Source organism: Myxocyprinus asiaticus, chromosome 16, assembly GCF_019703515.2.
Source record: "Myxocyprinus asiaticus isolate MX2 ecotype Aquarium Trade chromosome 16, UBuf_Myxa_2, whole genome shotgun sequence".
In the NCBI taxonomy this organism is placed as follows: Eukaryota; Metazoa; Chordata; class Actinopteri; order Cypriniformes; family Catostomidae; genus Myxocyprinus; species Myxocyprinus asiaticus.
The window spans coordinates 22,700,507-22,714,534 of NC_059359.1; the positions used below are offsets into that span (position 1 = coordinate 22,700,507).

The window sequence follows — 14,028 nt, forward strand, 5'->3', positions numbered from 1 at the left end:
CCCAGTTCTCTGTCAACATATAAACACATGTAGGAAACTCTTGTTAACAGACTTTATTCTTTTAACATGTCAATAATCCTGCAAAACCTCACTGGTGTGATTATAATAACACTGTCACTGGTGTAGCTATAAATGTGCTGGGACAGGCAGTTGCACAACAGGAAGGTTGCAGCACATCTCAAAGCTCGCAATAGATGCATACTACGTCCTCCTGTCCTTCATTCTTCCAAGGTAGCTTGATAAGACTGGTCTTCAGAAGTATGCAAGTCTAGCGCAGTTGTAGTGCGCATGCGTAGAACATGTTCGTATTTGCTCACGGTCAAAAGAGTATACTTTGAAAGGCAACATGGTTGACTAGGCGCAATCCGTTCCAGAACGCCTAGAAACAGAGTATATTCGGGCCTTTAACCCTAAAAGACTCACCATAGATATTTTGCAGCACAGAGTCCTTTTTCCCTCTGTTCCTGGTGGGAGAAGCCTAAATTTCAGAAGCAGTTTTATGGTAGGTGTGTTCATGATATATAGGCCACTCCCACAACAGCTGAATTAGCAGAGCAGTGACTTCATTTGGCTCTGCCCTTTTAACAGCCCTGCACAGTACCTTATGAAGACCACCCCGAATATAAGACCTGAATGTGAAAAACAAATTTTACAATTTTACAAGCACATTTACACCAGCAAATGTAGCAATACTATTTACAGATGTGTAAGTTCTACAAGTTAATAATACCCTATAATAATACAAATACATCTATAACTATGGGTTTTCTTAACTTAAGCGGTTTGTTGCAACTGGGCACTGAATACCTTTATTTCAGAAAAGCCATCAAGAAAACACAGAATGACACGCATGAACTTTTAGCCCTTCTTATGTATTACACACCCTAAATAGAGGCTATTCTGGCAACCTCCCCCTCAGAGGTGTTGATGTGCCTGTGGGCAAAAAGCCACGGCACAGCTCAAATGAGCACATGTGGCCATCATATGAGTATTAAGATTCTGAACTGAATATATGGCACACAGACACACACAAACACAAGTGATTTGACCTTTTCAACTCTGGGGCATTTTTAGGCTGCCGTCTGCAATTTTTTACACCATTTACACATACTGTGAACTAATTGCCAAAAAGTGGTCTAATTTTCCTTTTTGTTAAATTGGATGATTATTAATTTCTCATTTTATTCTGCATTATTTTATTTTGGGAGTTTTTCACTACTTCAGAAATACAAAAGTACAGTTTTCGTCAAGCCAATAAAGCACATTAAACTGAAACTGAATAGAGGTAATGACATAAAGAGACGTCAGTACCTCCTCCATGCTCTCTGTATCACACTGGCTGCCTGGTATTTACTGTGGATGCTCTCTCTCCTCTTTGCCCACGTTTTTTATTGTTTTCCCAATCCATCTTTCTTTTTCACTCTCTATCCCTGCACATTTCTCTTTCTCTCTGTCACTCCGTGATTGCTTATCCTTTTTTCTCTCCGTCCGTTTCTCCACCTCTCTTCCTGCTCGTCTCTCTTTTTGTCGAGTGGCCAAAACTCTTTCTGAGCTTCTTTCCAAGTTGGAAATGTTGGATTGCTCGGTTCCTGCAGGTTTGAGTCCAGAGGCGGATTTTACCCCCGTGGAAACGGATCTCTTATGGCCATCTGCAGGTGTGTCTGTGGATTGTGATGTAGCCTGGACTGCAGAAATGGCCCGGGCTGATTCAGAAACAGAGTGGGCCTCTGCAGTCCTGGGTCTGGTGTGTATCACTGGTTTAGGGGTTGTGGTGGTCTCCATGTGGCCTAGAGGTACATGGCCCCCTATGTGTACTGGTTTGGCACTGCCTGGTCGACTCGACCCTGCAGGGGATCAGCGGTCATACACATGTGTCCGGACCACATTTCTCCATCACACACATCTCGTCTATTAAACCTGAAAACTGTTTGAGCCTGCCTTGTTCTGTGCTCTAATGAAGAAACAGAACAGATGAATGGGTCAGAGACAGCAAAGTGCATGTATATCAGTTGTTATGATAGAATATTATTTGTGCCGTCATAGGCTTCATTCACACAGTAAGTAACAGGGATTGACAGCTGTATGAAATGTGACTCTCGAATTGTCCTGTTTATACAACAGCTCATATCTCTGTGAGTTTACAGAACGCCACACAAAAAACATGACACTCATGAGAGAAACGTGTGCAGTGCAGAGTGGCTGTCGTACTGTTTGGCATAACAGTTGTCAAAATTCTGATGTGAGTCCTAAACATTTAAGGGAGTCACAATATAGATTGCAAACTGTTTATGAATATAATCGTATTTAGCATCCTAAAACAGGGCTGGCAACTGTATTCTGCTGCTGTCTGAATGTAGCGATAGACCCACCATTTTTGTGTTGTTTTTCTCTCCTGCTCTGTAATTGGCTGTTATAGGCAATGGAGGTTTCCCTGTGTTTGTGCCCTTTAACTGGCACTGGATCTTTAACCTCAACACTCAGTTCTGTTGCATCCAGTGACAGTTTTCCCACTCTGACAGCAGCAGCAGCCCTATTTTGTGCCCTATTCATGAAAGGTGCCTACTGCAGATCTACTGTTTTAACATATTCATTGCTTTGTGGAATGTAGGAACATTTATTCACAAACCTGTTTGTTGAAAGGAGTTTATCTGTCTAAAAGAGAAAGAGACTCTGAAGTGATGGCAGTATAATGACAAATTTCACACAAGTCAACAGTCATAAAATTGCAATACCATTTACAAAATATGCATGGTTACTTCAACTAATGTCCTGGCGTGTATTATGTGTTTTTCATAAATGCTTCCATAGTACATTTACTATGAAAGCATTTATGACAAACACATAATACACACCTCTCCATGGTTTTAACACCTTCAAATAGCAAATGCAAAAAAGAATGTAGATGGATAGATTGTTAGCAAATTAACAGAGAATAGACATAAGGTTTGAAAGATGGACTACGCAAACAAGTTTAAAGGAGATTTGAAATACAACATTTTTTAATGTGTGTACGCAGGTCCTGAAAAAGAGTGGACATATTCCAAGATGTGTATGTGTGTATTCATTCATCCTCTGAAATGACAGACTTTAAATGTCAAGCTGTTGAGCAGCTGAGCGTTGTCCAATTAACAGCAAAGGAGGGAGGATAAGTGAATATCTCTCTCTATTTTCTCTCTCTATCTCGTCTCATCTATTTCCATTATTGACAGCAAGAAATTGATGCTCATATTCCTCAGCAAGCAGGTAGATAGATGAGCTGCTTCTGAGCTAACACACATAATTAAACAACATTTATTATATTCATGCAAACATTCCGTGTCAGTGGTACTGAGTGCCTGAGATCAGCCTAACAAATCTTATGCCACATCAATCAGCACTGGATTGTGGGTAAGAGAATATTTGCACCTTACCATTTATCTTATCTTTTTAAAGACCCCATAAAATTACTTCACAAGAATTGTGTTTACCTACTTCCTCTTGAAACGGGAAATTGGAGCAGGACACATAGAAGGGCTTGTCCTTTATTTTGCTATTCGGTGGCAGGTGGTATTGGTTGAAGAGACATTCACTTTCAAAAGAGCATTTAATTGGACAAAGGTCTGTGTAGTGCAACATGAGCTAACACACGTAGACCAAACTATTTCAATTGAATGGGGTCTTAAAGGCATGTGCATGTACGCAAGTATGTGCATTTATGGGTGTCTTTTCGGCGTCTTTGCGCAACTGTTCATGTCTCATGAGGAGCTTCTTGCGTTCTCTGAAGGTCCTTCTGACCTTGTAGGCCTTATAGAGAGCCTGGATGGATAAGGCAGCGATGTCCTGGATGGCAGCGATGGACAGAGCTCCATGCTCCAATAGAAACTGGGTCAGCTCCTGATGTTCTCCCAACAAAGCATAGTCTAGAGGAGTGTACCTATGTACACAATGCTTACAGTAAGTAATCATTTAGCTGTAACCTACAGCACACTTCTTTGTGGTGCTTTTTAAAGTGCTTGTTTTTTACTCATCTTCCAAATTCTTATGATTTTCTATTATCTGTCGAACACAAAATGAGAATTTCTGAATAACGCACTGGTCTTTTCCATGCAATTGTGATGAATCGGTACCTGGGACTTCTCTTATGAAAGAGAGCTAGACCAAATGTTAAGATTTTCAGTGAATAATGACTTAAAGGGATAGTTCATCCAAAAATGATAATTCTCTCATCATTTACTCAGCCTCATGCTGTCCCAAACTTGTATGACTTTCTTCTGCGGAACACAAACTTTGAAGAATGTATGAGGTGTTTTAGTCCATACAATGCGCTCCAAAACTTTCAAGCTCCAAATACGACATAATAGCAGCATAAAAGCAACTTGTCTGGTTTAGTCAATGTCTTCAGAAGCAATATGATAGCTTTGGGCGAGAAACAGACCAAATTAATTTTTATTCACTATAAATCTTGAGATCTGATCACATGAGAGAATCTCGATCACACACTACCTTGTTCTTGACACGTGCAGAGTGCTGTGCACAAACCAGATGGAGTGTTGCCAGGTTCGTGATTCTCATGCTCAGCTGGGCTATTTTGAAAATACAGACACGAGTTAAAATCGAGATTTTTTTTTAATCCTTTTAAAATGTACCATGGTCGGCAAAAGGTTGATGGTAAACATTAGAAAATTAAAGTGCAACATCTTATTAATGTAAAATTATACATTAATAATATACAATGATAGATCACTGTGTTCCATTTGGGCCGGATGTCAAGATTTATAGTGTATAAGGACTTTTTTTTAAATCTGTTTCTCACCCAAAGCGATCACATCGCTTAAAAAGACATGGACTAAACCTATCAAATAGTATGGGTTACTTTTATGCTACCTTTATGTGCTTTTTGGAGCTTGAAAGTTTTGGACCCCATTGGCTCACATTGTATTGACAAAAATACCTCATACATTCTTCAAAAAAATAATTACTTATGTTCCACAGAAGAAAGAAAGTCATACAAGTTTTGACGGCATGAGGCTGAGTAAATGATGAGAGAGTTTTCACTTTATAGTGAACTAAATTTCTGTCTGTTTGTCACACAAGGCTATCAAAGGCTTCAAAAGACTTAAAAATAGCGCACAAGTCTATGGACTACTTTTATGATATTTTTGTGGCCTTTTTGAGACTTGAAAGCTCTAGTCCCTATTCATTGTAACTGCATGGAAAAGAGCAACCAGTACCTTAATTAAAATTTCTTCTTTTGTGTTCCATGCAAGAAAGAAATAAGGGTTTGGACGACATGAGGCTGAGAAAGTGATGACAAGTATAATATTTTTACTAGGTCAAACAAACATCCTTCACTAAGAACTGTATGCAAGCATGAATGTTTGTTACCTCTCCTCAGTATGCTCCATATGGTTGGGGAAAGCTCCGCACCCCAGAAGCAGCTTCACAGCATCCAGATAACCATTATTACAGGACCAATGGAGCGCTGTTCACCCCTTCACATAAAAAAGTACAAACACACAAAGGCAAAATCAGATTTCATGCTGTTCTTCAATCTTTCTTTTTTCCAGCAGGCAGTTCAAGGGTAAGGCCAGTGCTGGTTAGTGGTTTACTTTAGAACCATACCTCTTTGTCCTGGATATTGGGGTCTGCATCATGCTGGATGACCAAGGCCATTCAGTTGATATAGCTGCAGGTTAGGAGTGATTCCGTTCACCATCAGCACCTCGCACACCTCCGCATTCCCACCCAGAGCTGCCCAGTGCAGTGCAGAGTGTCCGTCTATATCTACCAAGTCAACACGTGCCCCTCCTAAGCAAAAATACAGCTTCAAAATTAGCACGTCACACAACATATAGGTACAGTTGCAGGAAAAATATGTGAACCCTTGGATTTACCATGGATTTCTGCATAAATTGGTCATAAAATTTGATCCGATATTCAACTAAGTCACAACAATAGACAGACACATTCTGCATAAACAATTAACACACAAAAAAATTGCATTTTCATGCCTTTATTGATGTCCACAAACAAAAGAACATTAAAGGAATGGTTCACCCAAAAATAACAATTCTCTCATCATTTACTCACCCTCATGCCCTTCCAGAGATGTTTGACTTTCTTCTGCTGAACACAAACGAAGATTTTTAGAAGAATATTTTAGCTCTGTAGGTCCTCACAATGCAAGTGAATGGTGACCAAAACTTTGAAGCTCCAAAAACACATAAAGGCAGCATAAAAGTAATCCATACTCCAGTGGTTTAATCCATGTCTTTTCAAGTGATCTAATCAATTTTGGGCAAAAACAGACTAAAATATAACTCCTTTTTTGTGTGTAAATCTTGCCATTGCATTCTCTAGGCAGGATCACGATTTCAAGCTTGATTACACTTCCCAGTGCTTGGCGCATGCGCAGAGCGCTAGGTGGCCCTATAGGAACTGTAATCGAGCTTGAAATCATGATCACCAAGGAGACTGCTGATGTCAAGATTTATAGTGAAAAAGGAGTTATATTTTGGTCTGCTCTCACCCAAAACAGATTGGATCGCTTCAGAAGGTATGTATTAAAACACTAGAGTCATACGTATTACCTTTATGCTGCCTTTATGTGCTTTTTGGTCACCATTCATTGTATGGACCTACAGAGCTGAGATATTCTTCTAAAAATCCCGGACACGCTGTCGCCCGGTCCTCAACCGCTCCTCCGCCACCTGGCGGATGCCAGCTGCTCCTCCCCGGCAGATGGCAGCGAGTCCTCCGGCCCCTGGTGGATGGAACTGCTCCTCCCCTTCTTTGGCAGATGGCAGCAGTTGTTCTGGCTTTTGGCGGCCAGCAGCGACCCCTCCGTCCCCAGGCAGACGACCGCGGCTGCTCCCCGGCGGATGGCAGCGGTGAGGACTCCACAACAGCGCATCCCTCCTCCCTCCCGGGTTTCGGCACCACTGTAACAATGCAAGGTCGGGTAAGGAGGAGGCAGGAACTGGCTGAACAGTAAACAAAGTTTTAATGTCAAACTTAACTTAAAACAAACATTAACAAACACAGACACACATGTAATGTGGCCGCGTCCGTCTCTCCCTCTCTCTTGAACTGGCGCCTCCGGCTCCCCTTTATCTCGCTCTCCCGCTGATCAGCTGATTCAGCACCGGCTGTGCACCATCACGGCTCAGCCACGCCCTCCTCCTCATCACAGTATAATTATTTGTGTGATAATTGCTTAAGCAGACTGTGTTTGGGTGAACTATGCCTTTAAGACATTTAGAGATTCTTTTGAAACTTGGATTTCCAACTCACAATTCAACAATTCTTAAAGTGAACTATTTTTTATCTTAGATGTTCTGAGATCTAAGGCAATGCTTCATGTGAATAGCAAATTCTTAAAAGTTGGTTCTGACTAACACCTCCAATCTCGTCTCATTGTTTGTATTTCAGGTTAACCAACTCTTGACTCCAAGCTCCTAGCTTTTAGATAAGTCATTAAACTAGACGCAGTGGTCAGCGACCTTTTTGACATGGAGTGCCATTTTTTATTTTCCTGGTCAATGGCTGTGCTCTTGATGTAACCCTTCCTCATGATCACGCAGCATGTTTTCATCAGCTGAATAGGAGGCTAAACACTATTAAAGTGTGACGAGACTCGCGCTGCGCATGCATCACAAGCCGATCAACCATTTAGCCCTTTTCGGTGAATCGCACCTGCAAAATCCTAAAACTTTATTTCCAGGTTTAATTTATATTTTAAAAGACTCAGATTTTTGAACCCAATGATGTGGGTTTATGTTTTCTTTTTTACTCTTTTAATGTAATTTTGAGTGTGACCATGGTTTAAGGACGGTGTACCTGTATGCTAGTTTGGAAATCTCAAGGATTAATAGTGGTGTTTTCCTTATTAAATCAAGTGTTGTTCTGAAAACAAAAAGAAACAAATGAAACACGGAATGTAGACTGTCATCCGTGCAGCCTGACTGAAGCAAAGTGGGCACGTTTTTCTCCCGCGATTAACTGAAAGTGAAGCACTGACGGTTTGTGATGCTCGAATGGCTTGCATGCCCTGCACGAGTCTGTTGGGTATAGTGAAGTCTCGTCACATTTTAACTTTGTTTAGCTTCTCATTCAGTTCATGAAAACACGCTGTGTGATCCTGAGGAAGGATTACATCAAGATGCAGAATGCAGGTGCAGAATTTCATATGAATAAAATAGTCTACTCCTCTCTCGCCGTTGCTGGCTTGCCAGTAATTACCTCTCCGCGTCCCAATACTGGCACATGTGCCATAGGTTGCCGACCCCTTGAGATTCACATACTTTTTCCACCCTGCACTGTGAATGTTTACACAGCGTGTTCAATGAAGTTAAAAACGCATCATTGTTTATGTATTTATTTGTTATTTTTGTCACTTAGTTGAAGATAATATCAAACGTCATGACCAATTTACATACAAATCCATGACAAATCCACATATTCACATACTTTTTCTTGAAACTATAAATCTGAACACACACTTCCTCGACTGTGTTTTTGCTCTAAGCATATGTGCATGTATGCACTCACAAACCTTTGATGAGTGCGAGGATGACATCTCGGTGGCCCATTTCACAAGCACGGAACAAAGGCGTATGTTTCATTACGTCCAGGGGGTCCACCATAGCTTCCTTCTACAGCAACAACAGCACAGTCGAAACAAGCCCTGAGTGAGTGGCCGCATGAAGTGCTACACACACACACAAACAAAGACTGCCAATTCAGTTTATGGCTGTAAGGGATTACATACATATGGGATGACATAATAATTAAACACAAAATGCAATTAACACTGATCTGAGCTGAAAGTAACCAGTTTAGGCAAGGAATGGATAATTGCGCTGCTGAAAAGACCAGCATGAATTTTCATGCTGATTTAGTTTTGGTTTAACAAGTGGACCATAATTATCTTTCTCATAAAGCTGGTTGACCGAGATAGGATGAGGCACCAGCACATAAGCTTCCATACTGGGGACCAGCATCCAAAACACAACATATGTGGTCTATTCATCATGGTGACCAAGTAATCAAAGGGAATATGTGTGTGTGTTCCACACCTGTTCCTCCATACTTGTCAGCCATATTGATGTCCAGGTTTTTTTTCAGGTCCAACATAATCTTGATGACATCATTGCTGCCCTTCCCAGCAGCCCACATGAAGGCTGTTCTCCCCTCAAGATCAGGCTCATCCCGCATAGAGTGGTGCTTCACTGTAACTGTACTCTTAACCAGAGAACACACAATGACTAGACAAATCCTCACAAAAACATACAGCAATAACAAAGCAATAAGCCACGAGAGGCCATGTGATACAGTGATTATAGCTGTAGAAAGGGGTGTTCCTATTAACAGCGCAAAGTGGCCTTGAAATACTTACTACTTTTATACAATTTTTGCAACAGCAAAATTATGTCACAAATGTTCATCAAATAATTACTTTTTTTAAAAATTATATTTAATAATAGTCACAATAAAAAGTCTGCGACCAAGTAATATATATTATATATAATATGGAATTCAATTTATGTTTGCTCACAGGTGTGTAAAAACATTTGAAAACACACAAAAACACAATTAAACATCTAAATGTAGATGTTATTTTTTAGGGCTCTCAATTGCAAAAAATACTATATGCCAATTAATTAACTGAATTAATCACAATTAATCGCATGCATCAATATTTGCTGAAAAGGGCCCCAAATAAAGATAATTCAACACCTAACAGTTAAATTCATTATAAATGTAATATATAATCAATATAATAATTCAGATAATAGAAAAACATTCCATTATAGTGGCAGACGTTTAAAGCATTGATAAGACAATACAAAAGGTGGCTTTAGAAGTCAATATACAGTTTGTTTTATTTCTTTATTATTGAACTTAAAGCTGAAGTATGCAACTTTTTCAGTGTAGTGTGCAGAAATAACTACAAGTAAGCCATTCATAGGTTAATTTTCTCAAAAACTGTAAACACTGACTCTTTGGAACTTTAAAAATGCCTGTGTTGACCCGCTTCGACCCGACCCAACAACATTACTCAACCGATGGCATGAGTTGGGGGTGGGACTATCTCTTTGTTTGACCAATGGCAGATGAAGGGTGTATTCAGAAAGCAGTTTTGAAAACATAGTTAACTTTTGTAATTTAATTCATTGGCACTAGTGTCGCAGAAATTACATACTTCAGCTTTAAACTAGGGCTGTTTTCATTTAGTGCAATTAATCGTATAAAAAATAACATGTTAAAAATATTAAAACAATTAATCATGCCTCCTAACCAGTACATACTATAAATATTGACAGATTTTGACGCATATTGAGTATGTGTTTTCCTAGCAACTGAGCTATTCACGCTTGAAGTACATGTAATTTTGTGTTTTACTAACCTCGCAGTCAGTGCGCCTCAACAAACCTCACAAACAGTGCAGCCACAGAATGAGAGCCCGTTACACAGGACGTGTTCTTGACAGGTGTGCGAACGAAGCACAACAGAATGCAGAGCTCTCAAGACACAATTTATCAGCTACTTTTAATTTGACACAGCATCCAAAAAAGGTGTTGTTTATGACGATGAAAACCAGTGAGATGCTCCAAGAGCATACGTCTGAGGCATATGTACATAGACAGACAAATAAAAGTAGCAGATGGAACGCAAAAATGCGTCCTGTGAGATCAGGGCAGATTGACGAACTCAGCTGCAAAATGTTTGCTGTCAACTGTAGGCTTATGTTCTTAATGATATGGGAATAAAACAAACCATAGTATATTGAATTCTGAAGCCACTTTTTGTATTGTATAATCAATGCTTTACTCGTCTGCCACAATAATGGAAAATATTTCAATCTGAATATTTATTCATATATAATTTATATACACTACCGGTTTAAAGTTTTGAAACACTTGACCGAAATGTTTCTCATGATCTTAAAAATCTTTTGATCAGTAGGTGTATGCTTAAATGTTTGAAATTAGTTTTGTAGACAAAAATATAATTGTGCCACCATATTAATTTATTTCATTATATATCTATTAATATATATATATATATATATATATATATATCTCATGTGGCAGCAGTGTAATGTCTAAAATCATGCAGATATGAGTCAGGAGCTTCAGTTAATGTTCACATCAACCATCAGAATGGGGAAAAAATTTGATCTCTGTGATTTAGACCATGGCATGATTGTTAGTGCCAGACAGGCTGGTTTGAGTATTTCTTTAACTGCTGATCTCCTGGGATTTTTAAGCACAACAGTCTCTAGTGTAAAGAGAATGGTGCAAAAAACAAAAAACATCTAGAGAGTGGCAGTTCTGTGGGCGAAAACTGCTTGTTAATGACAGAGGTCAGAGGAGAATGGCCAGACTGGTCCATACAGACAGAAAGGTGACAGTAACCCAAATAAACACGCGTTACATCAGTGCTATTCATAAAAGCATTTCTGAACGTACAACACGTCCAACATTGAGGCGGATGGGCTACAGCAGCAGAAGACCCTTCTGGGTACCACAACTGTCAGCTTAGAACAGGAAACTGAGGCTGCAGTGGGCACAGGCTCACCAAAACTGGACAGTAGACGATTGGAAAAACATAGCCTGGTCTGACAAATCTGGATTTCTGCTGAGGTACACAAATGGTAGGCCAACTGCAGCCTCAGTTTTCTGTTCTTGGCCGACAGAAGTGGAACCCAACCTGGTCTTCTGTTGTTGTAGCCCATCCGCCTCAAGTTTCGACATGTTGTGCATTCTGAGATGCTATTCTGCTCACTACAATTATACAGAGGGGTTATCTGAGTTACCGTAGACTTTCTGTCAGCTCGAACCAGTCTGGCCATTTTCCGTTGACCTCTCAAGTTCAAGTTCATTGTCATTCCAGCCATACACAAGTATACAGTGAAACGAAATGTAATTTCACCGGGTCTGTAGTGCAATTTTTCAAAAAGTGACAATAAACAAACATTAATACACTGTGAACAATACACTTAAACAATCACAAAATAATAAGTACCAAACAGTGGGGGTTGGGGGATGGGGAAACATATAGTGTACACATGGTGTACAACACAATACAATAATAATAGTACAAAGTGACATCTCAAATGTGACAGGTGATTATTGTAGCAGCTGTGCAATATGAGATAAAATAGGTATTAAAATGCTGGTAATAATTATTGTTATAGAATAATTTACTGATACAGTTTTGGTGTGTTAATGACAACTTGATGTTGTCAGTTATCTCAGTGCAACAGTCCAGTCTTTCCTCTTGTGATGGAAGTAGGTGTCAAATCATTGAGGAGACTGACAGCTTGAGGAAAGAATCTGTTGTACAGAGTTTTTGTATTGGCCCGTATGCTACGGAACCTCCTATGAGACGGCAGCAGGGCAAAGAGTTCGTGGGAGGGGTGGGGTCTTTTGTGATGCCAAGGGCCTTGTTCACACAGCGTGTTTGATAGATGTCTGATATGGGAGAGAGAGATAAAAATCAAGACGACCGGGACATTCGAGACATTAAAGACATCTTGCACGGATTTTCCTAGAGCTGGAAGAGCCACTGCGTCCGTGTGTGCTGCCATTTTCTTCACCTCTCTCATAAACAAGGTGTTTTCATCCACAGAACTGCCGCTCACTGGTTGTTTTTTGTTTTTCACACCATTCTCTTTACACTATAGAGACTCTTGCAGGTGAAAATCCCAGTAAATCAGCAGTTACAGAAATACTCAAACCAGCCTGTCTGGCACCAACAATCATGCCACGGTCTAAATCACTGAGATCACATTTTTCCCCATTCTAATGGTTGCCGTAACATACACTGAAGCTCCTGACCAATATCTGCATGATTTTATACATTACACTGCTGCCACATGATTGACTGATTAGATAATCACATGAATAAGACTTGTTCCTCTCCAACAGGAGGTGGACAATCTTTGCATGACCTACACAAATAGACATGCACCAGTGTTAACATCTACTCTTACAGCAAGTGTTTCTGAATCCAGGTGATGGACTTTTAAGCACTGGTGCTTTGAAAATTATTATTTTAAGCAGTGAAATTATGCATGTGTATGAGTGAGTGTAAATGTGTGTACCCAGCAGTGCCGCCCAGTGTAATGGTGTTCTGAACAGGTTGTCATATGCTGTCATACTGCAGCCCTCGTATGATATCAAGACCTCAACCACTGCCACACTCCCATCAGCCACTGAAAAGTGCAGAGGGGTGCGGCCCTCATAGTCCTGCCAGTTAAACAGAGACTCAGTGGGAGCAGCTTCCTACAATACACACAAATTGAGGACATACTGGTGTGGCCCTATACGGAATAACAGTTTGAATAATTCTTTAATTAGGGGCACTTTTGACAACTTGAAATCTGAAAAATTAAACTTTTTCAAACTACCGGTATATTTGATCCATGTTTGAACAAATCACATGTCCTGGAATAAAGATCTGATCATGGCCATTCTGATGTAATGTGGGATTATTTTTTTATATGGTGTGCAATGGTAATGATATGTGATGGTAATGACATTTTTTCTTTTAAAAAACTGGAGCCTTGGACTTGCTAACACAACAAGGTAGCTAGCAGTCAATAAGTTTAAACTTAAATACATAAAAATAAATTGATTGTTCCTGAATTAATATTCTTTATGACAGGTAATGAAACTTAATAAACATACTTTAAGAACATAATGTACAAATCTTGAAAATAATTAATGTCTGATTTTAAAACGGTCACTCTGCCATGCTGACAGAGATGTGCTCCCCTGTCACCTCTCATATTTTATGATAAACAAATGTTTTGGAACAACAAAATTTTTCTCTAAAATGCTTACACTAAGCATGACGGTGGTAATGAAAGTGATTCTTTGTTATTAAAGATTTCAAATTGTAAACACAAATACTAAGGAAGGGAATATACAATTCTATGAATATATATGATTCTTAAGAAAAATGCAAAGTAGAATTTTCCTGATTTTAATACTTTTTAGAATTTTATTATAGAGGTGACGTTAAAAAATCTGGGTAGGG

At 39.6% G+C, this 14,028-nt stretch overlaps 1 pseudogene; it reads right to left on the reverse strand.

Moving 5' to 3' along the window:
- The window catches only part of LOC127454248 (inversin-like), a 38,958-nt pseudogene that overhangs the window by 4,924 nt on the left and 20,006 nt on the right, over positions 1-14,028 (reverse strand).